The 24873-nt window shown below is 51.5% G+C and overlaps 1 long non-coding RNA gene across 1 annotated transcript in view; it reads right to left on the bottom strand.

Annotated features, from left to right (window-relative positions):
• Nucleotides 1–5789: 5789 nt before the first annotated feature.
• The window catches only part of LOC123346294, a 51793-nt gene continuing 32709 nt past the window's right edge, over nt 5790–24873 (bottom strand). Inside the window, exons 2-4 of the long non-coding RNA XR_006572966.1 lie at nt 20941–21080; nt 7967–8168; nt 5790–6006 (exon numbers count right to left, since the gene is read on the bottom strand). This is a non-coding gene — a long non-coding RNA (uncharacterized LOC123346294). The remainder of the gene's footprint in view (nt 6007–7966; nt 8169–20940; nt 21081–24873) is intronic.

Below are 24873 nucleotides of genomic sequence, written 5' to 3'. Positions count from 1 at the left end.
CACAATGGGGCCCTGAGCCCTGACTGGGGTCTCTAGACTCTACCTCAGTACAAATAATACTATGTAGTATCTTTATTTTGCCTTTGTAGAGGTGATTCCATCAATAAGGGGCCAGAATCAGGGTTCTTCTATAGAAATATGTGGCAGCAAAAGGCTGAAGAAGAGGAAGCTTAAATTGCCTGCACATGGGTTGGAAGGGACGGGCGGCCTCCTGGCTCTATATGGGGACGTAGAGAGGATGAAATTCCCCCCTGAGCAGAGAGCCAGCAGGAGGGCCTCGGTGGGGTTGATGTGGTGCATAGCCCTGGTGCTAGTGCTCTTCACAGGGCGGAGTTTACTCCACAATAGTAAGTCTGTCGGCACGTCTCCACGCGGCTCGTAATACAGTGAAGCAGAAGCAAAAAGGGATGCTGAAAATCGCAGCTGTGCAGAGAGGTCTGGGCGTTTTTCTGTCACTAACCCCCACTTGGCAGCTCCTCACTCCTACCGGCAATAGACTGTGCAACAGCCGATGGATTCACCAGCCCTGTATCCAACTCTAAAGGGAATGGTCATTGGAGGTTCCACCCTAGGTTACCCGTCAGCCCTGCCCAGGAGCGTGATGCTACTGATAATTGCTCGGGATGCATCTCACGGGGGTCATAGGTTCTGGGTGGCAAAGAGAAGGGATCAGCATTCCAGCTCCGTTATTTCCCTTCTCAAAGCAAAGCTGCTCACTAAAAGCCCCAGCTGCCGAACGAGAAAATAGGGCACTTGCACCTCCCTGCTATGCACCAGAGGCAGGAAGCCTATAAGCCCCTAGAAGAGCTGTTCTTGCTCTCCTGTAATGGTCACATTCCGCTGGTTTTTTTAAAGGTAACAAAAGTATTTGGTAACGTCTGTGGAAACGTGACACTTTCCCCTGCAGGAGGGAATGGATCTGGAGTGCAGATCCAGCCAGGAATTTGGAAACACAACCCCCTGCCCAAGGATTCCAGTGGAACAGGGAGTCCCCCCTTCCCAGGGCCGTTTGTTTTGTCTGGTTCAGTCTCGGAGGAAATTGAGAGGAAGACGTGAAGAGGTTCAGCCAAACCTTGGACTCTGCTTTGACTCAGAGCCTTTTCTTTCCTGGATGTGAATCCCTCTGGACTCTCTAGATGGTAAAAAGGGAAAAATAGAAGCACCTGGAGTAGGATTTCAAATCCCCAAACCACATGAGATCACCTGGAACCAACATACAGGAAACTTAAAACACCTGTGAGGGAATTGATTGGCTCCAGACCCACATGGAGCAAGAAGGAATTCCATGCCTAGAATCCAGAGAAACCTGAACAGGCTCCACCCCCTGAAACCAGCTGCAAGAGGCCCCCCAGACATGGCAAAGTTCACCGGCGCTACGCCAATTTACTCCAGCTGAGGATTTGACTAATGCACACTTCTAGGAGGTGGGGCTATGAGACCAGAAAGCTGATTGTGTATCCTCACAGCACACTGAGTAAATGACCGTCAGAGCAGCCAGCACTGGCTAGTTGTCAGGTGTGTAGAGCCCTGTCAATAGGTCTGTGGGTCAAGAACAGGGTGTTCCACAGAGCTTTGTCTGGTAATAAAAACAAAACAGGTCCGGGTAGCCTCATCCAATGGCAAACCTGGTCCAGTTGGTTCTGGGTGGCACTTTTTTTTATAGGTATCCCTGATTTCTGATATATCTGCACCTGGAGAACCTTCAGCAGATAGGTTGGGGCACCTCAGAAAACATCATAGGCTGCACAGTATCTGGAGCTTGAGGAGCTGCTGCATCAAACTAGGCTTCATTCCAGTCTATGAGCAAGCCTGGGGCAATCACTAGAAATGTTTGATATTGATCCAGTGGTCCAATTAACCCCCCACATTAGCTTCTGGTTGTATTTACCATATGTGCCAGATCAGACATCACAAGCACTGACAGCTGCTTATGGTGTGGTTCTCCCACCCTTGTCCCTGATCTCTCCCTGGCTCAGTGCGATGGCTCTAGATCTACAGATGCTCCTGGTACAGCAGAACTGAAACTGAGGGGGGAACTATTTAACTTCCGGTTCTTTTCTCTCTTTGCAGAAGCAAAACGTGTCTGATTATAGAAAACGCCGGGCGTTTGAGTATAGCCGCCTAGTTTCTCAGCCGTAAGATGCTAATGACTCTTTTCCAGGCTTTTAACATTTTATTCAGCCCTAAGCCCTTGCCTGTTCTCCCCTCAGTGCAGCAGCTAAATGGGAGACAGTCCAGACTGTAGTTCAGCAGAAAATGGACTTCACTAGAGAGCAGTTGGCCATTGCTCTAGCTCATTGGTTCTCAACCTGCGGCCCCCAGTCACTTGCGGTCCAATCAGCACAGAGCTGTGGCCCATGTGACATCCTCAGGACCATACAAGTAGTAGTGGGTGCAGCCTACAATGGTAAATAGGTTGAGAACCACTGCTCTAGCTGCTCTGGAGCCGAGAGCAGGCCAAATTCTGGTAACGCTTACAACCTGGGCAAAGAAATAGGCACTGAAATCTGCAGGAGAGAACAGAACATAGGATTTGCCATAACAGATCAAATCCAGCCAGTCCATCAAGTCTTGTATCCTGCCTCCAGCAGTGGCACCCACGTTGCTTCATTGGAAGGGCAAAATAAAATGAGCTCCAATGCACCTGGCCAGTTGTGCCGCGCCAATTCGCACAGTTAAGCTGCCCATTGATCCACCTGCATTTCACAAATAGGCTCAGCCTGTAGGAGACACTGGACGGGATCAAAAGTCAGGTGCCTGTTGCATCAGCTGCGCAAACGGGAGCCCCCCGCTGGCTGATGGAGAAGCTGCCTTTTGTTCTGAGTTCTTCTTCTCTTTTTCCATCGTTTTATTTGAATGTGTCAGTGTTTCAGCAGATGTGCTCAACCACCTGCCACCTGTTCTTTGGACTCCTGCCTTGAATGTCTCATAAAAGAGTTTGCTGACTCTATTGGATCAATCATTATGCAAACATAAGCTTCTCTTTGACTCCTGGGGCCGGTCCAACTGCCCTTTGAGACAGCAGTTGTTATTCCTGCCTTGGAAAAGCCAACTTTCTCACTTGACGATTTTGCTAATTTCCATCCCAGGGTCTGTCTCGTCACTCCTGGCGAAGGGCCCTGGAAAGGCTGTTCCTGAGCAGCTCATGACTTATTTACAACAAGACGAGGAATGTGATCGGTGGCAGGCAGAGGTCGGATTGGGCCACGGAACTCAGATTGTCTGGATTTCTCCTGGCCAGCAAAGCTCAGCATCTTTTCATTGGTACCCCTGGCTCTATGAGCTGCCTTAGAAACCCTAGACCAAGAGGTCCCAGTGAGCTGTCTTGATCACCTATTCGGAGTACTTGAGTTTAAACATTGCTGAGAATTCCTCTTAGGGCTCTATGGCATCTAGATACCATGGTGATGGCCATCTTTAGAAAAAACAGATCTTTTTATGTCTTGCTTTGTTCACCCTTTTCAGAGACATTAGGCTGTTCCTCGGGCCTATTACTGTTCTCAAATTATATGCTGCCTCTTGCTTAATTTTTTCCACCATACCTACAATGAAATGTAGATCTATCCGATTGTCCATTGAGACACAATTTCCCTCCCCCGCCTTGTCATGTGCCATTCAGCAGCTTGTGAGCTGCAGATGTCGAATGTGGCTTTGGTTTTTCCAGCTCTGTTAGCTGGTAACCAGCGATTATGGTGGGCAGATCACGAGGATTCCTTACTGGGAAGGAGTTGGTTAACTTCACCTGTGGGAGCGTTTACTTAAGAAAGTCGTAGGGCAACTTGGGATGCTGGAGTTCTCTACCACTCCCCTGTTCCATTTCCTGCTTTTGGTGGAAACAGCTGGAATTGGATTTTCTTGTCATTACTAACTCAAGTTGCTGCTGAAAAGGTGGAAGGAAGCAACCACCCAAACACACAACCACCATGTAGTGGTCTGAGCACTTCCGTGCAGAGATACAAGCAAAACAACCGCAAATGACATATGATTTTGAGATTTCGCCCTGTCATTTGTCATTCGCTAGTCACAGTTTAATATGCCATTGTCTTACCTTCACTACTTGGCTATCCCTGTTGTCCAGGCCTGAGTCTTCAGCTTCATCTTTACGGCAGCACATCGGGCAGAGGGACTCAGCTGAGTGGTTCAGAATAATTTGTCAGTGAACATGAGCAAGGCTGAAAAGTGGTGTGTGTGTGTGTGTGTGTGTTCATGCTCACACACACCACCTTGTGTTCTGTTAACTTCTCACCAAGCACACCACTGTGAGGTCCCAGCCATACTCCACATCCTGGACTCAAAGCTACGGTTAGATCATCAGATGATGTAAATCAGCATAGCGCCACTGAAGTCAATGGGGCAGATCCCCTGCTGGTGAAAGCTGGAGTAGCTCCACTGAAGTCAATGGGGCAGATCCCCTGCTGGTGTTAACGGGGGTCACACCAATTACTACACATCAGCGACTACCCGACGTCGGCTGTTGGAGCCTTGCTAGGCGAGTGGGAAAGCACGGCCAGAAGAAAGCATGTCAGAGACAGCAAGGTGGTGGACTTTGCTCTAGTCTCATCCATTTTGGACAATCCTAAACCTTTGCTAGCTGAGTTACATGGCAATGGGCTCTCAAGGCTTCAGCTTGTTCAAACAGCTGCAGCCCGGCTACAACAAACCCATTCTACAATCCCGCCCCCCATCACCCTGGCTGGCTGATGACAGCTATTGTTTTGAATGCAGTCCAGTGGCAGGGACCTGTCCGGTGCCCCCAGCGTGCTCTTGCCCTTTCGACAAAGAGGAGATAGGAAATCTTGCCTCGCTTGGTTGGTGCCAGACTTTGCCGGTCAGCATTTGCCAGCTGCAGGCCCCACCTCTGCCCATATTTCCAGGGTGCTAGGAGCAGCCTCCCTCCCTCCCTGTTAGGAACGAAGCACAGTGCAAAGTTTATCTGTGGCATGATCTATTCCTGCTCACCTGAGGCAGGGCTATTTTAATGGTCAGCCTAAGCCTTGGCCTGGCCTGCTATGCTGTATTGTTTCTTTGTAGTCTATTGCTTCTCCCACAGCACTCTCACCCACCCTCTGAGCACTTTTCTTGCCAGTCAGGAACATGGCCCATGTTTCCTTCTCTCCCTGGAGGTCTGTGGCAGGATGCACCAAAGTTCTGGCACCCCTGGAGAGGACTCCAGAGCCCTGACACGCTTCGCTTCAGTGGTATCCCCTGCTGAGACCAGCCAACTTCCAAGGGTCTCAGCCAGGATTCAGAGGCAGCTCAGAGAGATACTGTGGCTGGGAGCTAATTAAGTGCAGCTGAGGCTTGTAGGTTCTCCACTTTAGAAGAGGGTGTTACTTAGAGACCTCGTCTCAACTTGTCCCATTGCTTTCCCCCTCAGGTTTCCTACCATTGCTGGAGCTAAACCAGTAGGAGGGCTAGTGTAGACAAGGTGCCAGAGGCTGCCTGCACCAAGCTGCTTAAACCTGAGCTGCATTCGACAACACGCCGGTGGTCCCAGCAGCTCTGTTTTCAGTGGCTTTCCTACCCAGAATGGCATTAACTGTTGCGGTTTTAAAAAAAAAATCTGATTTCCGATCTGTCATAAACATCACATTGCATAACAGGAGATAAATCTGAATGAAGTTAATACCCACGGAGCATGGTGCAGAATATTCATGCGTTGGGAGCCAAAGTGAGGCAAATGCGAATCTTTATTACCAGTGGAGCCTGTTAAATATTTATGTTTTCTGTTTGAGACACGCTGTGACACATGAAACTCAATTATAATATAACTAAAAACCATCCTAAATTATAGATAAACGGCAACAAATGAAGGGGAGCAATCTGAACTTCACCATGCACAATCCTGGGGGGGGGAAATAATAAACTTGGGGAGAACAATGAAGTGGCACCTGTCAGATAACATTGTCGGAGTTGCCTTCATTCTTCAGTGACAGGCCAATTAGAAATAATTAAGTGCAAGACACCTTCAGAGCAGAGCCGTGGTACATTTGTCTGTGGTTGTCCCTGTAGCGAGAGGCAATGGAAACACTAAGGAAAGGGCATAGAGACAGCACAGATTTTAGCAAGAGCCTAGGCTGGTGTAAACTGGAGTTGATCCATTGGCTTCAGTGGAGTCACATCAGTTTACCCTACCTGAGTCTTTGGTCTCCACTCCCCATTTGCTGTGGAAGGTCTAGGAGACACCCACTCAGCAGTGACATGAGACCTGGTCCTAGGTTTAAGATCCAACTGTGGACAGGTTCTGTTATCCCACTGGTGCATTTTCCATACACTACATGGAAGCCAGATGTCCTCCTCAATTTTTCCCCTTCTTTGACTCAAAATCCAACATCCCGGGCACCAACTTTTCTGGTGTGAAAACTGGAGGAAACGTCCTTCAGTGCCCAGCAGTGTCAGTCTTTAGTCATTGGTAGGAGTCACTTCTAAGTGTAATGATGCCCCAGAGGCAAGCGGGCCATTTCCACTGCTCTCCTAGCCCCTTCCTCTCCAATGGGAAGCAAGCAGTGGGTGAAAACCCAAACAGATAGCGGTCATGGTACCTGGGACACCAACTAGACACGTACAAACCAGGATGCCAAATAGCAAGGATGCACATGTCCAGATTAGGCTGAAAACATTCTGGTTGATCAAGGTCCCAAACATGCAAGACCCATAAAAGTCCGATTTGGGTCAAGAGAAATGGGTGTAAATTTTTCCCAAGGTAATTTCAGGTCTCCAGATCCTGCAATGGAATTGGAGCCTATCAAAATGCCAATTCTTAATCCAGATCGGTTCTGGTTTAGGTTTTAGCCAACTGAAGCTTGTTTAATGACCTGCTCATGCTTTTGGGGAAAGACATTCTGTTGACAAGGGAGAGTGCTGCTCTGGCATGCTGTGACAATTCATCTGCTCTTGGAAAAGCGGCAGATCATCTGTACTGGAATAATGTGCTTGTTAAGCTACAAGAGTAACCGATACAGTGCATCCTTGGTGTGATTCAGGTTGTTTAAAAATTTGATCTGGTCAATATTTTTTTGCATGAAACATGTTTCAATAAAAATATGTGAGTCTGTCAAAATTTTCCATGGGAAAATGTCAATTTTGATGATTTTTTTAAAATTTTGATTGAGGAAAATCAAAACAAAAGATTTTGTTTCAGTTCAACGTTTCCAAATGAAACAAAACATTTGGATTCAAAACAAAAGTGTTCATTGCAAATTGACACCATTTTAAATGTCCCCCTTTACAGTCAAAATGCTGATTCAAGACAAAATAATTAATTTACAAGTGAAATCTCTTGTTGATATTGAAAATGTCACAGTTTATCATTTTGACATTTGCTAATGGACATTTTTTTTGGAATATTTCATTCTGCAAAAAATGCTGATATTTCCTTTTTTCCCCATTCTGAGGCACAATGAAAACAAATGTTGAAATATTGGAATTTGCCCCGGGGACAAATATTGCTGTTTGCAATCAGGTCTATTAATATTTTTTGAAGGGAGGTGTATGTGGCTTTTGGGCTGGGACCCAGCCAACTGTATAAAGGGCAGCCTTCTTCCTGTCATGCCACCCCCTTCTTTTCCAACCCTATCTCAAACAGAGGGCCAGAGATTCCATGAAGCCCACTAGGGTCTTCACTATTGCTATTGATTTTACACAGAAGCTCAGTTATGATGGTGATGGACAGCAGTGAGAGAGACAGAGAGATAGAGACGGGGGCAGGGGAGAGGGGACTGGGAGAAAGCTATGGAAAGAGCCTTCTAGGAGTTGTGGGTTGTTTGCCTGAGCAGCTTGTTATGGTTTTTTTGTTTGTATATAGAAAAGCATTCTTTTAATAGCTGGTTTCTCAACTTGAGACGACCCTGAGAAAAGCCGTAGAGACAATGAAATCTGCTGGCATGAACAGAACTACATGAGATGGGCAAAGATTGACATTTCTGGAGAGTTTCCCACCATATGACAAGTGGGGAGTCCTTCTCACCTCCGCTTCTCCTGCTGGTCTGTTCCCTCTGATGAGGGACATCTGCAGGAGAACAGGATCCTTGTTTCCTGAGTCGCCCCTGGGCTTCCTGCCGCTCTTGCTTATTCCTCACGTGCAGTCACAATCTTCCACGATCAGTCCACAGAGATCACCATGAGCACACCAACATTTGTGATGCCAGGTGGGGAACAAGCAGAGAAACCTCAAAGAAAAAAAACGTCTGGTTTGTGTTTATTTTTAACACGAAAGAGCCTAGTAATAAAAACTCCAGGGAAAGAGAGAGACAGACATGAAGCAGAAAACACTGGGCCCAAAACATCTGTCAAGGCTGATTCCCCACTCTGGCACTTCGAGTGCAGAAGGTGGGAGCCCACAAGGATTCTAAAAATTAATACTGGCCACTCCAGGCTGGTATTAAACTCCCACGGTTACAGCTTTTCTCTGACCTTGGATCAGTAGATGCTGCCACCACCCAAGTGCAAAAAAAACCCTCAGCCCAGGAAGGCACACTTGGGAATTCCTCCCTATGGGGTACCCTCAAGCCCTTCACTCCCCCCATCCAGGGAAGAGCTGAGAAAGAAAACAAAGGAAATCAACTGTTGCCACCAGCTAATTAAACAACATATGCACAAACCTCTTAGGACACAAAAGACCCAATCCTGTTCTTAAAAAAAGGTAAATTTTATTAAAAAAACAAAAAGAAAAGACATCTGGAACTTAGGCTATTGCTAGATTTAAAAAAAGTAAATATAACAATTAAACATCAAGAATGGTTTTCCTGAGGTCCAGCTTAAAAGTTACAAGCAAAATGTTTGGGGGTTAGCACAGAGGAGTCCACAAGCCTTACAGAAATAAAAGAGAAACTTAATCAGATCTTTCTAGACATTTCCTGATCTACTTACATCTCTGGGGGTTCAAACTGAGTAGTTTTTAGGTATGATCTGGTGATTTTCATACCTGGTTCACAGCTTTTTACAGCATAGCTTCAGCCCTGTTTTTGCTCTGTCCTCTCACTCTGGAGAACAACTACAGACAGACAAGGGGAAAGTTCTTTCCCAATTTAAAAAAGATCTAGCCCTCCCATTGGCTCGTTTGGTCAGATGCCCACTCCCTTCCTTTTACTGAGGGGCTTTTTTTAAAAAACCCTTTACAGGTAAAGCAAGTGGAGAACAGCTACTAACAGGGATTTTGTAGCTAACTGGCTGGGTGGGTGTCCATAAAAAGGAGCTATCTCCCCCCCCCCCACTCATTTATCACAGCATCCCTGCTGGAACTCCACTGAGCTCCTTACGGGTCGTAACTGGAGTTGCACGAGGGATTGGTTCGGTGCACTCACTCTAAGCAGAAGGTTCTCCACAGGGCAGCAGCAAAGCTTTAAGATAAGGTTCTGTCCACATGGGGAAAGCCTGCTCAAACAGAGCACAGGTAGACAACACAACTCCCCTGCATCTGAAGCACGACTCCCCTTTCCTACCTCCAAAGCACCAAATACTACCAGAATTCATCACAGAGTCATAGAAATGTAGGGCTGGAAAGGACCCCGAGAGCTCACCCTGGAAAGCTCACTAGGTAGAACCAAGTATATCTAGACGATCCCTGACAGATGGCCTACAGAAATGCGTGTTGCCTGTTTTTGTCCCCTTGGTTTCCTGAATTCTGTGGTCGCAATGAAACCCATGAACCCGTGCTAAAGCTGGCCCTGGTCTTCTCTAGAACTGTCAGAGGAGCTTTAGATGACACAGAGATTTACCTGAATCTGGTCTACACTAGTGCTCCAGCCACTGCTACCGCTAGGGGAGATACTGCACTGGTGGCAGTGCATGGTGGGAAACTTCCCAGTATTGCCAGGGTAGACATAGCCTCTGTCAACCGGGGAGAGGAGGCGGCCCCCTGGCCCCAGCAGCACAGAAAAAACAGTGAGTAATCTACCACTGGACAGGACACGTGAATCCCAGCCAATGTGTCTAGATAGTTGTGTGACAGAGGTTTCCTCACATGATATAATCTTTAATCAAAGATTACTCTTTAATTCCTGGAGACTCCAGGACAATCCTGGAGGGCTGGCAACCCTCTGCTCACCTGCTAAAGCCCAGCTCTTATCTAGCGCTACATGCAGCCATTCCCTGTCTCCAGCTGCAGCTCACAGGCCCTGAGACGGGCTGATTCAGGGAGGACTCAGCAAATTACCATAGGTTGGAGCAAGGAAAAACGGATTTCTAGCTGGGCTGTTACAATCACAAGGGTGGGGCTTGGGTTGTTCCCCCACCCGCTCAGAAGGATGAAACTGCATTAGCCCCATTTCCATCCTGCTCCCCCACAGCAGAGCAGGGAATGGAACTCAGCATAAGGCTTGGAAGTGCTAAACCCTGAGACGGTGCGGCCCTGCAAATGGGCCCAGCCTGGGGCTGTGAAGGTTGGGATTAGGGGGCTGAAGTGGGTCTGGTGGGACAGGGCTGCAGACATGAGGTGAGGAAATAGGATGCTAAACTAGAGCCCTCTACCCACACACACCCCCATCCCATGCACATTTGCACACAGGCTCCCGGACACAAACACACCCTGGAGCACATACATGCATGTCCATTCCCCCACATACACCGCCACCCTGCTTCAATCCTTGTATGTGCTATCAGCAGTCAATCTGCAGGCACATCATTACAGGACAGGCTGTTAGAAGGCTGGCGTCGGCCACAGCTCAGAAAACGCCTCTCTAATACCCAGCCCAGTACAGATTTCCTGCAGAGAGCGGCTGAGATTCTTACTGCTCGCTCCAGATTCCCCAGAGGCTAGAGAACCCTGAGCCTGGAGGCACAATTCCCTCCATATTTGCCCCCGCACGCTCCCCACGGGCCTGCTGCTCATAACTCAGGGCTTTGGTGCCCAAAGCAACGGCCCCCAACACAGGGATGGGGAATCCATTTCTTGAGCTCAGCTTGTTCTATCGCTTTTAAATGCACCCCTGCCCCAGGCAGGCCCATGCGACCCCCATCGCGCCCAGGCACTCACCTTGCAGGGAGTAGGCAGTAATTGCAGAGTAAATTATATTTGGGAACTACAGGCTACATCAGCTCATTAGTCACCTCCCAGGGAACAGCCACATTGCTGTCTGCTCCTTCCCCTTCATCGTTCTGCTAAGAAACAATCCCGAGGGGCTGGGGGAGAGGACGCTAGCATCTGTGGGACCCTCAATAAAGAAAGACACATGGGGCTCCATCCCTCTCCAGCCCCACTTTGTGACCCACGCAGTCTTCACCCTCCCACAGTACCACATCAATCAGAGAATCATAGAATTATAAGGGTTGGAAGGGACCTCAGGAGGTATCTAGTCCAACCCCCTGCTCAAAGCAGGACCAATTCCCAACTAAATCATCCCAGCCAGGGCTTTGCCAAGCCTGACCTTAAAAACCTCTAAGGAAGGAGATTCCACCACCTCCCTAGGTAACCCATTCCAGTGCTTCACCACCTCCCTAGATAACCCATTCCAGTGCTTCACCACCTTTTAGGAAGGAGATTCCACCACCTCCCTAGGTAACCCATTCCAGTGCCTCACCACCCTCCTAGTGAAAAAGTTTTTCCCAATATCCAACCTAAACCTCCCCCACTGCAACTTGAGACCATTACTCCTTGTTCTGTCATCTGGTACCACTGAGAACCGTCTAGATCCATCCTCTTTGGAACCCCCTTTCAGGCAGTTGAAAGCAGCTATCAAATCCCCCCTTATTCCTCTCTTCTGAAGACTAAATAATCCCAGTTCCCTCAGCCTGTCCTCATAAGTCATGTGCTCCAGCCTCCTAATAATTTTTGTTGCCCTCCGCTGGACTCTTTCCAATTTTTCCACAGTGCTGAAGGCTGCAGGGGCATAGCCTAGTGAGAATGCCAAGGACTTGACAAACACAGCAGGGAAGGAAGGAGCTCTGGCAAGGGGGGCTGGATGGTGCCAAGCCTCTGGTGGGTGGGAAGGCGCAGGAAGGATAGTCTATATGCTGCAGAGAGAATGAGCACTAGCCAACCAGGGTTCTGGGGCTGGAGCCATTGAGCAATCTGGTAGCTGGGCCTGGATGCACAGGGTCCGTTACGAGCATGTGGGTAGCCATGTTTCTCAGCCAGGGCCACGTCCTACCTGCGTTGAGTGGCTGCAGCTCCCAGCCCCGGCAAAGCAGGCAAGTCCCTCCTGACCCAGAGAGGGAGAGGTTGGAGGGGAAAAGCAGCGAGCGAGGGGGAGAAGGGGGAAAGAGGAGTGGATGGGGACTGAGCCTCGGGGGAAGAGGCGGGGAGCAGGGCCTCGTGGGGGGGTGGGGGGGAGGCAGGGCAGGGGGGTTCTGGCACTCCTGCTGGAGTGTCCGGTTTTTAAATATTACCAAGCTGGCTACCCTAGCCCACATGCAGGGGTGCAGTATCAGAGAGCCGCTGCCCCGAGAGGTGAGGAATTGGGGGGCAGTTGTCACGTGATACCAAGGGCTATGCTGAACCATGCACCTGAGATAGGGTGACCAGACAGCAAGTTCGAAAAATCGGGATGGGGGTGGGGGGCAATAGGAGCCTATATAAGAAAAAGCCCCCCAAAATCAGGCCTGTCCCAATAAAATCAGGACATCTGGTCACCCTAACCTGAGGAGACACCCCAATAACCAGCCTCTGGTTTGTACTGAAGCCCAGGTGACCGGGCAGGGCAGCCTTCCCCTCCACCTCGCAAGCCTCTGACAGCTCCCCTTGCCGTCCTTGGGAAAGCTCCACTGGGATCCATCCCCAGGACCTTCCCCTCCTGGTCCCCCCTCCTGCCCTTCAAGAGCCCCCGGCCCTTCCTCTCCCGCTGTTAGCAGAGCGCCTCCCAGGCCTTCCCCATTGCCCCTACGATCCCCTAGACCTTCCCTCACAGTCCCACGGGGCAAACCTGGCCTTGTCCCAGTGGGAGGGAGGGGCCGCTCCGCTGTCCCACTGGCCCGGGCCGGCCAGGGCTGGGACAGGGCAGCCAGGCAAGCACAGCTCTCGGGAAAGCAAAGCGGCTGGTGCTGGAGAGGGGAGTTCACGTGTTGCCAAGATCTTACATAACAGCCCTCCCCTCCCCTCCGCCATCCCAGACAGCTGCTGACAGATAGGCTGAGCTCTTAGGGGGCCGCGGGGACTGGGTTTTTAATTCAATCATTATTTGCTCTGGGAGAGATGCTTGTAATAATCACCGTGAACAAGCTGGGGGCCGTACTGGCCCAGGACGAGGCTACTTCAGTGGTTCCCATTCAGGCTAAGATCAAGGGTGGTATCTGTGTAACCTCTGCCATGGCTTCGGCCAGGGGAGACCAGGCCACCCCTGCCAGCGAGCAGACAGACTCCATAGGCTCAAAGGGCTTTTCCAGCTCTGCTGCTCCCCTGCCACGCTAGGCCTGGGGTTCCCTGCTTCCCGGCCTGTGCAGAGAGGATTCCCCTCAGCCCTGCAATGCTGTCAGGTGCATCTCAATGAGCAGGAGGCTTTTCCTTCCCGCCCCAGGAGGCTCCACCGAGGGCTCGCACTGTCAGCTCACACACAATGGAACATTGCCATAGAAACAGGGCTCTGAATAAACAGTCTGTGCAGTTGTGCGTCTCTGGAGTCAGAGCAAAGGGACTAAAAGAAACACCCCCGCACCCTCCAGCTGTGACCGAACCAGCAGCCCTCGCCCCAGCCCCGCTGGGCTCCCAGCTCTGCACCTCTCTGGCGCTGTGGCAGAGCTGGTGGGAAACCCCCCGCCCCTCCCCATCCATCAGCCCCTTGAGGGTGGCTGGCCAGTGCTGGACCTCTGTGCCATGAACACAGCTATGCTACCATCCTTTCCAGGGCAGCTGAGTAGCCTGAAATCGCTTGAGAGTCCTCAGTGAATGGAGGGGAAGGCAAAGCATTAGGCAGTGTCCAGAGAGAAACCCCACATCCGAACTGCACAGCGCCAGACAGGAGGTGCTTTCCTGGGGAAGCAAAGCAAAGCCTAGCCCCATTGGACACCTGAGCACATGCACCATGTGTACATCACGCCTGGGCACTCAGGCAGGCATCCTGTGTGCTCACACACACACACACACACAACCCAGGTGCTCATACCTACACCATGTTCACATCTGCCACCTGGGTGTTCAGACAGGCACCCTGCACATACACACATACGTGCCACCCAAACACTCACACCTTGTGCGCAAATCCCACCCTCACATACTCTTTAGGGACCCTTGTGCACATATTCTATCAGGGCATCATTGCACACATGTGCCACCCACATGTAGCACCCAGGCACCCTCACACAGGTGCCTGGTGCACATGCCCTTCATTGCACACTCCCAGCACACACATGTGAATATGCACAGCTCCCAGCTAGCCAATCACACACCAAAACCCTTCCAAGCATTTCACCAGGTCCCGCACCCTTCCCCACCCCTCTCACGTGAACACAGACCTAGGGGGCTGGGAATGGACTGCAGGCAAGAGCCACACCTCAGATAGTTCAGCCCTCAATCTCGGCTGTGCCCGGGTATGTGTTAGCTGTGGGGAGGGAGAGGCCCATTGGTTCATGCCCTTCTCTCTGTTTTATGCACCCGAGATACCTTTAACATCTGCATCGAGCCCCTGAGCCCAAATCTGCTTCCAATTTACATTCCAGCTTTGAGATTTCTATCTAAATACTTTGATGCAGTGGAGCCAACGCACTGCAGTGACTTAGCCAGCGCCTCACTCGCTGCCATTCTTTTCATACCCAGGGCCAGTCACGCAAGCCTCCCCTCTGCCGGGGCATGGGGCAGTGGCCACTCAATAACCCCACCACAAGGCAAACCCAGGGGGCGGGTCCGAGACTCGGCTGTCATCAGTTCCAGCCAGATGGCCCAGCAAACATGGGCAGTTTGCAAATACACGTATGCCCCTCCTCCAAGGACCCACCAACAGCCCCACGCCCTTCTATTGTTCAATTGCATCTGACTCCACATCTGGACTGGGTGCAATGGCGCTGGCTCCTTCCATCCCGTTCCCTGCACTGCCCTCTGCTGGCTGGGAAAGAGATGACTGTCTCCTGCATTGCAGAGGCTGGTCTATCCCTGTCTGTGCCACTGCTTCTGCCAGACATACTGAGACTCCCACATGCCACAGGGCTCTCTAATCTCCCAGCCCTCCAGCACCTGCTCAGGCCAGTGTATGCTGGTTCACTAGGCCACCCCTCTCCTCCCCTCGTTGCTGTCACCCATGGCCAGGGTGAGGAGCTGAGCGTCAAGTGGGGGAATCATTCCTGGTTCCACTTAACCCCTGGGCTCTCGGCGACTGGCGCTCAGCTCACTGCCCTGGCCAGAGGTGTGGGGCAGAGTGGGAAGGGCTTCTCATTGCACTGGCGGAGGGAGAGGAGCTGGCCAGCGGGTCTCATGTGTGCAACGCTCCCACCCCATGGGAGGTGGAAGGGTGGTGAAAGGAGGCAGGAAGTCATGCAGAATAAACAAAACTACATCCCTCTCCTGCAGCAGACCCTCAGCCTCTGCCTATCACCAGGCAGCTCTGCAATGCTGGCCTGAGTGAAGACTGCTCCATCTCACATGCAACCCCATCTGCCCCTTCCCTGCAGCGCCTCCTGCTGGCTGGGCTAGGCACTGAGCTATCTCATGCACTCTGTCCTCTTTCTATTCCCTGCTTTGTCCTTGGCAAGATAAACAAAAATCCGTGTCAGATGGAGGGCAACGGTCCCTCAGTGCTGGGTGTGGGATACCCCCCCTGGATTTTAAAAGGGGCAGCCAACCCCCTGCTCCTCCCGTCCCTCCCCACATGCTCCTGCTTTTATTTTCCCCAGCCCCAGCTCTGTGCTTTCCCGAATCAGCCATTGCATTGCTCACTGTGGGACTTTGATTCTGGAAGCAGCTCCATCTTGTTCCAGCAGATAAAAGTGATCTCGGGGCTTCATTAATCCTGGAAGGAACTCGATTAGAGACAAGAGCATTTGTTTAAAGCTCCTGGGAGGAGAGCTGTCATGCAGCCCCTCTCGGGCTATCTAGTCAATCATGAAGAATCCATCTCGGCTGGCCGGTTAGTGAAAGTCATGGTCCTTCATTAGTGGCAGTAACTGGGAACATCATTAAAGTCTGATGAGGGAGATTCAAGCAAAAGGACAGAGATAGAGAGAAAGAGAGCGGAGCAGGAGGGAGAAAACAGCCACTTCCGAGATGGATTTTCTCCAGCACAAACCTCAAAGCCTGTGCTACTCTAAGGGGAACTTTCATTTGCTGTCCGTGGAGATTTTTCACCTCCAAACCCCCACTGGGGCCCTGGAGCCTGGTATCTGCCTTTAGCAGCAACTGGAGAGTCAACTGACAGGGAAAGGAAGCGGGGGGGAGTCATAATTCGGCAGGGTCCCTGCCCAATCCTTAGGGCAGAGGGGTCTCAGCAGCCCAGCTGGAGGTCACTGTTCGGACAGGGTGTCCGCTCTTCTAAGGCTGAGGGCTAGGTGAGCCAGACCCTCCCTCCTGATGGCTTGGAAGGCAGGAGCGCACATCCCTGCATCTTCCACCTGGTGATTATTAAAAGCACAGGGTTTGGAATACATCAGACCCAGTTTGTTGTTTAATCACAAGTGGCAGTGGGAGCTGGGACAAACACGAGCTGTCAGGTCAAGGTGCTCACGACAAAGTAGGCTCAATTGGCATTAATCTGAGAAACAGGCTTCTCCCTACAACCACAACTGGCCCACTCCAGCCATTCCCGGCCCCTTACAGCCAGCCACCTGCTCCAGCCATCCCCTACCAGCCCCATCCTCTGTGACCAACCCGCCCACCAGCCTGAGCCTGCTCTTTGCTGGACATCATCCGACTTCCCTTTTGTGACCGGAAAGCCACCAGAACATCTGTTTCACATCAGCGGATAATCAGCAGCTGGTCGTTCAGGGCCAGGTCGCCGCATCGGTCCAGAAGTGACACTGATAAGTAGTAGTATACTCGCACTCCCAAGGCCTCCTCTCTACTCCAGCCCTCTCTCCACTCCGTCACCAGAGCCTACACCCAGCTCATTGACTGACGGGTGGACGGTTCAGGACAATATACCGCCCTTTGTCCTGCATGGCCCTATAGGAAAGAAGGGAGGCTGCGACACATCAGACCTTACAGGTGTCAGGTTTGTTCCCCCCTTCAATTATTGGAATGCATCCATAGCTTATCCCTTCTGAAACCAGGAGACCCAGTACTGGATGAGGACACATACTGAACAAGCCCAACTCTTGTCCCTGGACATAGCCACGCCGCCAAGACCCTGCATAGTTCAAGCTGATCCAAGGTGCTCAGGACAATATCCAGCTAATTCCAAACAGCTGAATTGCCACATCACTCTGGTAGCAGCTTCGCGGGCTGAATGAAGGGCGATGCTGCTGCTCTAAGCCGACTGAGCAGGAGTCTACAGCTTGGGGGCTGATAATTCCAATGAATCAACCTGCCAAGACCAGAAGATACCGGATGTGGATGTTAAATAAATATTTATTCTTGTTAAAGACTGTTAGTACAGGGAAGAGGGAGGGGGTAAGACATGAGGATGCCTGGGCCATTTCTTTAAATCTATGGCAGGAAACCAGGCAAGGGGGATCTGGGAAAGCCTCTTGGTGGAAGCTCTACAATGAAGCAGAGAATGCATAGGTCTGGGGCGAACACCATTTCCCTCATTCAGATAAAGTTCCTTGTTCAGTGCTAGAAGAAAGCGATTCCCTCTGGGGTTTGCTGTCCAGTGGTTTCTGCCTCTGTCATCTCTCCCACACGAGCAATCCACACTCGGGGCAATGACAGCCCAGGGGGGAAGGTCACAGATCCACTCCGGAGTGTGACAAGTCGTCTGTTCAACTCACCAACAAGCTAATGGTTTTTTGGCAGGAGTTGTCTGCTTCTCCAGGCAGCTCTGCCCACCTCCAGCCCCCAGCCTTCCTGGCCCACGGGGCTTTTCTTTCACAGTCAGCACCGTTCTCATCTGCCTCTCTGCCCATCTGCATCCATCTGCCTGTCTCCTCTTTCTATCCCTTTAAACACCCTGGCTCTCTCCTACACTTCCTCTCCATCTCCTCTTCTGTCCTGTCTTCCCCTTTCTCTCGGGCTCATTCACCCCAGTCACTCTCTGCCTTAACTCCAACAGATCTCTCGCTCTCCCCGTCTCTATCCCGCACCCGGTGCATCGAGCGGAGCTAGGAAAACACCAGCCTGGGACAGGTCTGAGCAGGTCTCTTCTTCGCTCTCCCCATGCCATGCCATGTTAGCCACTAGCAGAAGCTGCCAAGCTGCTGAGTGGAAAAGCCTCTGCTCCGTGTGAGCTGAGACGCTGCCTTGGCTCCAGTTCGTACAATCTGAAACACATTCTAACACCGAGAGGCCGACACCTTTCTGCAAAGCAAGGGAGCCAGGACAGACTGTCCGGCAAAGCGCCTGGATGGCTTTAGATGGGTGGCTGCCTGGCAGAAAGAGACATGTTTTGCTGACAGATTATAATGTACAATTTATGGAAGAAAACAGCAATACAGGGGGACAAAACCCCTGGAATGTAACTTAAATTTAAATGACAGCTTTGCGGAGGCTCGTGACTGGAATCCCTTAACCTTGTCTCTAAGCACGCCCCTCTCGTGGCTATCCTGCATGCACAGCCCGTGGATCAGAGCCCAAAGGATGGTGCAACGGGCTGGGACAGGTCAGGACATTTGGAGCTCCAGGCTGAAGGCCCTGCCAGTGAAAGGGGTAGCGTTTGGATAGTGGCCCTGGCTAGACGGCAGAACTCCAGGGTTCTAGTCCCACTTCTACCACTGGCTTCTTGTATAAGCAGGAGCCTCAATATAAACTTATAAATGCCTCAGTTTCCCCATCTGTAAAATGGGGGTGATGCTCTGACCCAGCTCCCAGAGGGCATTGTGGTTGAAGTCCTTAATGTTTGCATGGGGCTTTTTGAGGCACTCAGATGAGAGATGCTAGTGGAAGGTAGAGAGTTATTTGGTAGTGCCCAGGCCACCTGTGCCTGCCTCCTGGGATACAGCTGCACTGGCAGCATAAGCTCTTCAGCTGCGACTGACCTCCAAGTGACCTCACAGCTTTAAGAGAGGACTTGCAGCTAAGACAAACAAATAGTAGGAGCAGCTGCAGAACACGGAGCTAATGCAAGACAGCAAGCAGTGCAGAGGACCTGACACCCATGGGACGGTCCCAATTAAGGCATTCCTCACCCCTTGTTTGCGATGTGCCATGAGGAGTTATTACCAGGCCCCCTTAGAAAATTGCAGTGTTAAGAGAGCTGGTCACCTCCCCGCCCCCAGTCTTCACACTGCATCCTGGCTTCTGGGAGCTGACTCCAGCTATGCCAGGTCCGGTGCAAAGCCAGCGCTCCTCCCCTGAGCAGCATGCACACTCGGGGAGCACCTCAGCACAGAGGAGGCCAACCTTACCCCATACCCTCAGAGGGAGGCTGGGTGTGACCAGGTGCATCTTGAGGAATCACTGGCTGGAGCGGGGAAGGAGAGGGAGAAAGATGAGCAAAGGGGGAGAAAGAGAGAAGGTGGGGGAGGGTGTGGAGAAGTGAGAAGGGAATGAGAAGAAGAGAGAATATTTATACAGCACCTTTTCTCTTAATGAATCCCAAAGCAACCACGTCACTGAAATGCAGCCACCTCTGGGGTGCAACACAGCAGCTGTTTGGGAGCTGCACAGTCACACTGTGTGATGGCCTGAGACAGAAAATGAAGGAGGATAGTGGATCCAGGAGAAAGTGGGGAGGGAATGTTAGTTCCCAGAATGGAATTTGAGCAAACTGGAGCTCTCCCACCCGCCCGTCTCGCTCTTGTGCAAAGTAAGCCAAAGCACTTGGGGAGAACAACCCCATTGCAGTACCTTGCCTTAGGAGTGCCATGAAACACAAAGGCCCTGATTCAGGAACGCACTGCCACACAAGCTTTCCTGAATCAGGGCCTTAACCCTGGGATTCACACAATGCAGAAAGAAGATGAACCCGTCTCAGGAGTTTGCACGCTGTGGGAATGATGGATGGTGCTTGGGGAATAGAGACTGATCCTCTGTGTCTCGTCTCATGCTCCTGTAGCAGAACAGCTCCTGCCCCCTTCCAGCAGGTACAAAGGCAGCTAACAGCGCCCCCTGCAGCCCACATTCAGGAGCATCTAACGGCCCGATGGCTGTCACAAATCGCTGTGCTGCCAGGAAAAACCAGACTGAGCCATGCCAGTGCTTTGCCCCAACAATTCACCTGGAATCGTGCGTCTCTGCAGCTGGTGAACCCTTCTCCCAGGGGCCCTGACCAGAACACACATAATTTTTATAAAGTGGCTTTACTACTCCAAGAGGAAACATTTTTCCTCTTTAAATATTGATGCCTTATATAAGAGGCTGTCTGGAGACTCCGTCTGCAGCTTGGCCAGAAACAGGAGATAAATTGTCTCCTGGGTCTCCGGAGAGCTTCTGGCCCACCTCAGTGAAATCGGTTCAGCACAGAGCCAGAAGGGTTGGACTAGAGAAAGAGGGACCAGTCCAAACCTCAGTCCAGCTCCTGAGCTGAGCCCTCATCTTAATTTTTAGGTGCCGATAAATCCATGCCCAACGCAGACACATACCTTGACCTTGGCTGAGGTCTATCTCAGTCGAACTAGCTACCACCTTCAACTCTCACAGCTCTCCTGGCCCCTTCCCCACTCCACCCCCAGCCTCGGAAAAGCTCCAGAATTTATCAGATTGGCCCAGGCAACCTAGGCCAAGCCCAATAAATAGTGTGTGGACCCATAAGCCCATTCCTCCAGTGGACCACCACCCAAAGGAGGGGGCTTGTTTGGGTATGGCCTGCCGGTTGGTGGGGGTCGGGAGAGGGAGTGGAGGCTTGTTTGGGGTTGGGCTTATGGTATTCAGCTATTCAGGCAAGGATCTGGTTGGTATGGAAGGAGGGAATAGGATGGGAAGTGGAGAAAGGAGTCAGTGTGGATACAGTCAGAGAAGTTCTCCATTTTACAGGATGGATTTTAACTCACCAGGAGTGAGTTCTCCCAGACACTGGCGTGGCCCTGCGGATTGGTTCTCATACGCACTGTGCTGCATATCTGGGTAAGTCCAGGCCTCGGAGACAGGTTGTTGTTTCTTCTTCTGTCTGTTTTTTGAGTAATTATTCTACCTGGAGTTGGAAGGGGAAAAAAAGTCACACGGAGGAAGAGAAAGGTAACGTGTATTCCTGCTAGAGACTGCCACAGCAAATGCGATACAACACACACACACACCCACTTCAGCCTGGACCTAGGAAAAATCCCACCAAGCCGATGCATCAGCTCTGGACCTGCCCCACATGCTTTCTCTGAAAAAGCATCCCGCACAAACGGGGAATTTTTCAGCTACTCAAACAAAGGCTGGTCACAGCATTTTGAATCAATATATTTTCTTACCCAGAAAATAAAAATAAAATAAAAAAAGAGAGGAAATATTTTAAAACATTTTTGCGTGCGGAAAAAAATCATTTTTAACCAGCCCTGTTCAGTACGTCCACTTCTCTCCAGAACCAGCAGACTGCTCCAGCCTAGTCAGATTTCACCCCTTCCTCTCAACTCCTGTCTGATTCCACCAAACCCTGCTCAGGACCCAGTAATTCTGCCCAAACGCTGACGATGAGCTGGTTCCACCGAGGGCTGGGGACAAAAGCTGGGTTCTAATGGGTGTTGAGACACCTTAGCTTGGGCGTACTGGCCAGTCTGCATCCTCCTTATAGTTTGAAGGCTGGGCCTGCCACCGGCAGAGTCAGTGGAAGTTTCACATTTGACTTCAATGAGAGCAGGAATAGGCTCTATGGGAGGGTTTCGTCTTATTAATTAAGGTTGGTAAAATGCTTTGAGACCCTCATTGGAAAGGCACTATAGAGAAGTATTATTAATTAATTATTATTATTATATGGCCTATGCATATAAAGTAAGAATTTAGGCTGATATTATGGCCCCAGTCCAGCAAGGTACATCAGCACATCCCTAACTTTAAGCCAGGGTGGGCAAACTACGGCCCATGGGCTGGATCCGGCCCATCAGGGCTTTGGATCTGTCCCGCAGGACTGCCACCCCCATGGCGCCGCAGGCCCCGGGCTGCTCCTGGAAGCAGCTGGCATCCAGTCCCTGCAGCCCTGGGGGGATGGGGAGTGGGGGAGAGAGCTCCACGCGCACTGCAGACACTTCCCCCGCCCCCGCAGCTCCTATTGGCCGGGAACAGGGAACTGCGGCCAATGGGACCTTCGGGGGAGGTACCTGCCGGTAAGGGCAGCGTGTGGAGCCCTCTGCCCCTCCGTCCCCCAGGGGCCGCAGGGATGTGGTGCCGGCCACTTCCGGGAGCGGCGCAGGGCCAGGGCAGGCAGGGAGCCTGCCTTAGCCCTGCTGTGCGCCGCTGCCACCCTGTTGCTGCTCAAGGTAAGCGGTGCCAGGCCGGAGCCCACACCCCAACCCCCTGCCCTGAGCCTCCTGCCTGCACCCCAACCCCCTGCCACACCCCTCCTGCACCCCAACCCCCTGCCCTGAGCCCCCTGCCTGCACCCCAACCCCCTGCCACACCCCTCCTGCACCTCAACCCCCTGCCCTGAGCCCCCTGCCTGCACCCCAACCCCCTGCCACACCCCTCCTGCACCCCAACCCCCTGCCCTGAGCCTCCTGCCTGCACCCCAACCCCCTGCCACACCCCTCCTGCCTGCACCCCATCCCCTTGCCACAGCCCTCCTGCACCCCAACCCCTTGCCACACCCCTCCTGCACCCCAACCCCGTCCTGAGTCCCCTGCTGAACCCCACACTCCTCCTGCACCCCAACCCCCTGCCCTGAGCCTCCTGCCTGATCTCCAACCCCCTGCCACACCCCTCCTGCACCCCAACCCCCTGCCCTGAGCCTCCTGCCTGCACCCCAACCCCCTGCCACACCCCTCCTGCACCCCAACCCCCTGTTCTGAGCCTCCTGCCTGCACCCCAACCCCCTGCCACACCCCTCCTGCACCCCAACCCCCTGCCCTGAGCCCCCTGCTGCACCCCGCACTCCTCCTGCACCCCAACCCCCTGCCCTGAGCCCCCTGCCTGCACCCCAACCCCCTGTCCTGAGCCCCCTGCTGAACCCCGCACTCCTCCTGCACCCCAACCCCCTGCCCTGAGCCTCCTGCCTGCACTCCAACCCCCTGCCACACCCCTCCTGCACCCCAACCCCCTGTTCTGAGTCCCCTGCTGCACCCCGCACTCCTCCTGCACCCCAACCCCCTGCCCTGAGCCCCCTCCTCTGCCCCAATCTCTTGCCCTGTGCCCCTTCCTGCACACCACACCCCCTCTTACACCCTGCACTCCCTCCCGCACCCCAACCCCCTGCCCCAGCCTTACATTCATGGGCCTGCATACAATTTCCCCACACAGATGTGGCCCTCAGGCCAAAAAGTTTGCCCACCCCTGCTTTAAGCACATGTGTAATCCCAATGGGACATCTCCCATGCTTTGTGTTAGACACCTTACTGAATTGGGAACCAGATGCCGGGTGATCACAGTAACTGCCTGCTTGTATTCGTATTTACAGAGTCTACCTAATCTAGCTATACAGACAGAGATGAAGACACACTCCTGGCCACGCCAGATCTTTGTCCTGTCCTTTGCAGACAGCTTGGGTCACAGTGTAGAGAAAGACACTTATCTTTAGCTACAAGCTGTGGAAAACACTATCACCTCTGATTACCAAACAGCACCTCATCAGTTGCCTAACGCTCCCTGCCACTGTGAACCTAGCGTGCATTGAGTGTTTGAAGGACAAGGGAATTTGAAACATGAAACTTCCAGCAAAGGAGGAAAGGCCGTGCTGTGTGGGGATTTGAAAGAGTCAGTGCTGTTTTAAGATATCTGTGCACGAGAGAGGAAAAGAGAACAAGTGTCTATTGCTAGTGGCTTTACTATAGTCACTGGAGTTAAAAGTCCATTGAAATTAGGGGATACCCCAGATGTTGGCTCCACCTAAGAGCAGAATTCATCTTTGGGTTGGATATGGAACACTGTGCAGGTCATTGGCAGTGGGGAATAAAACCTGAGATCCATGGATCTTAAAGCATACCACTCTACTGCCTGAGCTAAAGAGCCAGCTCTGGTAGCCAAGCTGGTTCATCAATAGAGCTGGTCAAAAATGTTCCATCTGAAAATGCTAATTTGGAAGAATTGAAAGGTTCCAAGACCATTTGCCAGGTGGACTGCCTGGCTCCCCGCACTGGCCAGCTCTCCAGCTAAGCAAGGCATCCAGGCATCTGGAGAGCCAGCTTACCTACCCAGAAATTTTTAAAAAATTCCATTTTATTCTTACAAAAATTGAGTTTTTAAACATTTCCATCCTGCAGAAAATTTCTTATTTCCAACTTTTTGTTCTAGTTTGGAATGAAAAACAACTTGGAAAAGTAAAAGTTTCCAAGGGACCAAAATTCTGGTTCCTGCTCAGCTGTACTCCTCAACCGCTATGCATGGCCCAGTCACCACTAGAGGGTGACAGTGCCACACTGAGGGACTGGGTTACACTTATGCCTGTTTGTCCCAAAAAGGTTAAGTGGCAGAAAGTCTGCGGCTAGCCTGGAAGCCTTAGCAGAAGGTGCTCACTTACAGCATTTCATCACTTCTCTGCCTGACTTAAGGCCACAACCTTGGGAAAAAATTATTAGAGCTGGTTAGAAAATGGTGTTTTCCATGAACATTTTTGAAAGAAAAATATTTCATTACAAAAATGCACAGAAATTTTCCATTTTGCAGTTAGCAACCTCCCACCCCACCCCGCAAAAAACCCTGAAAACGTTTTTTGAAAACTGAAACATTCATTTTTTCAAACAGAAAATAGAACATTTTGAAAGACGCAGAGATTTTCTGCAAAAATTTGTGTTTGAGAAAAAAAGCCATTCCCCGTCACCACCAATTCTATCCCGCTCTAATCATGAGGGAGA

This window comes from Mauremys mutica, chromosome 12 (genome assembly GCF_020497125.1).
Source record: "Mauremys mutica isolate MM-2020 ecotype Southern chromosome 12, ASM2049712v1, whole genome shotgun sequence".
Taxonomy (NCBI): Eukaryota; Metazoa; Chordata; order Testudines; family Geoemydidae; genus Mauremys; species Mauremys mutica.
The sequence above is the reverse complement of the archived record's forward strand: the minus strand, read 5'-3'. Positions and strand labels throughout refer to the sequence as shown.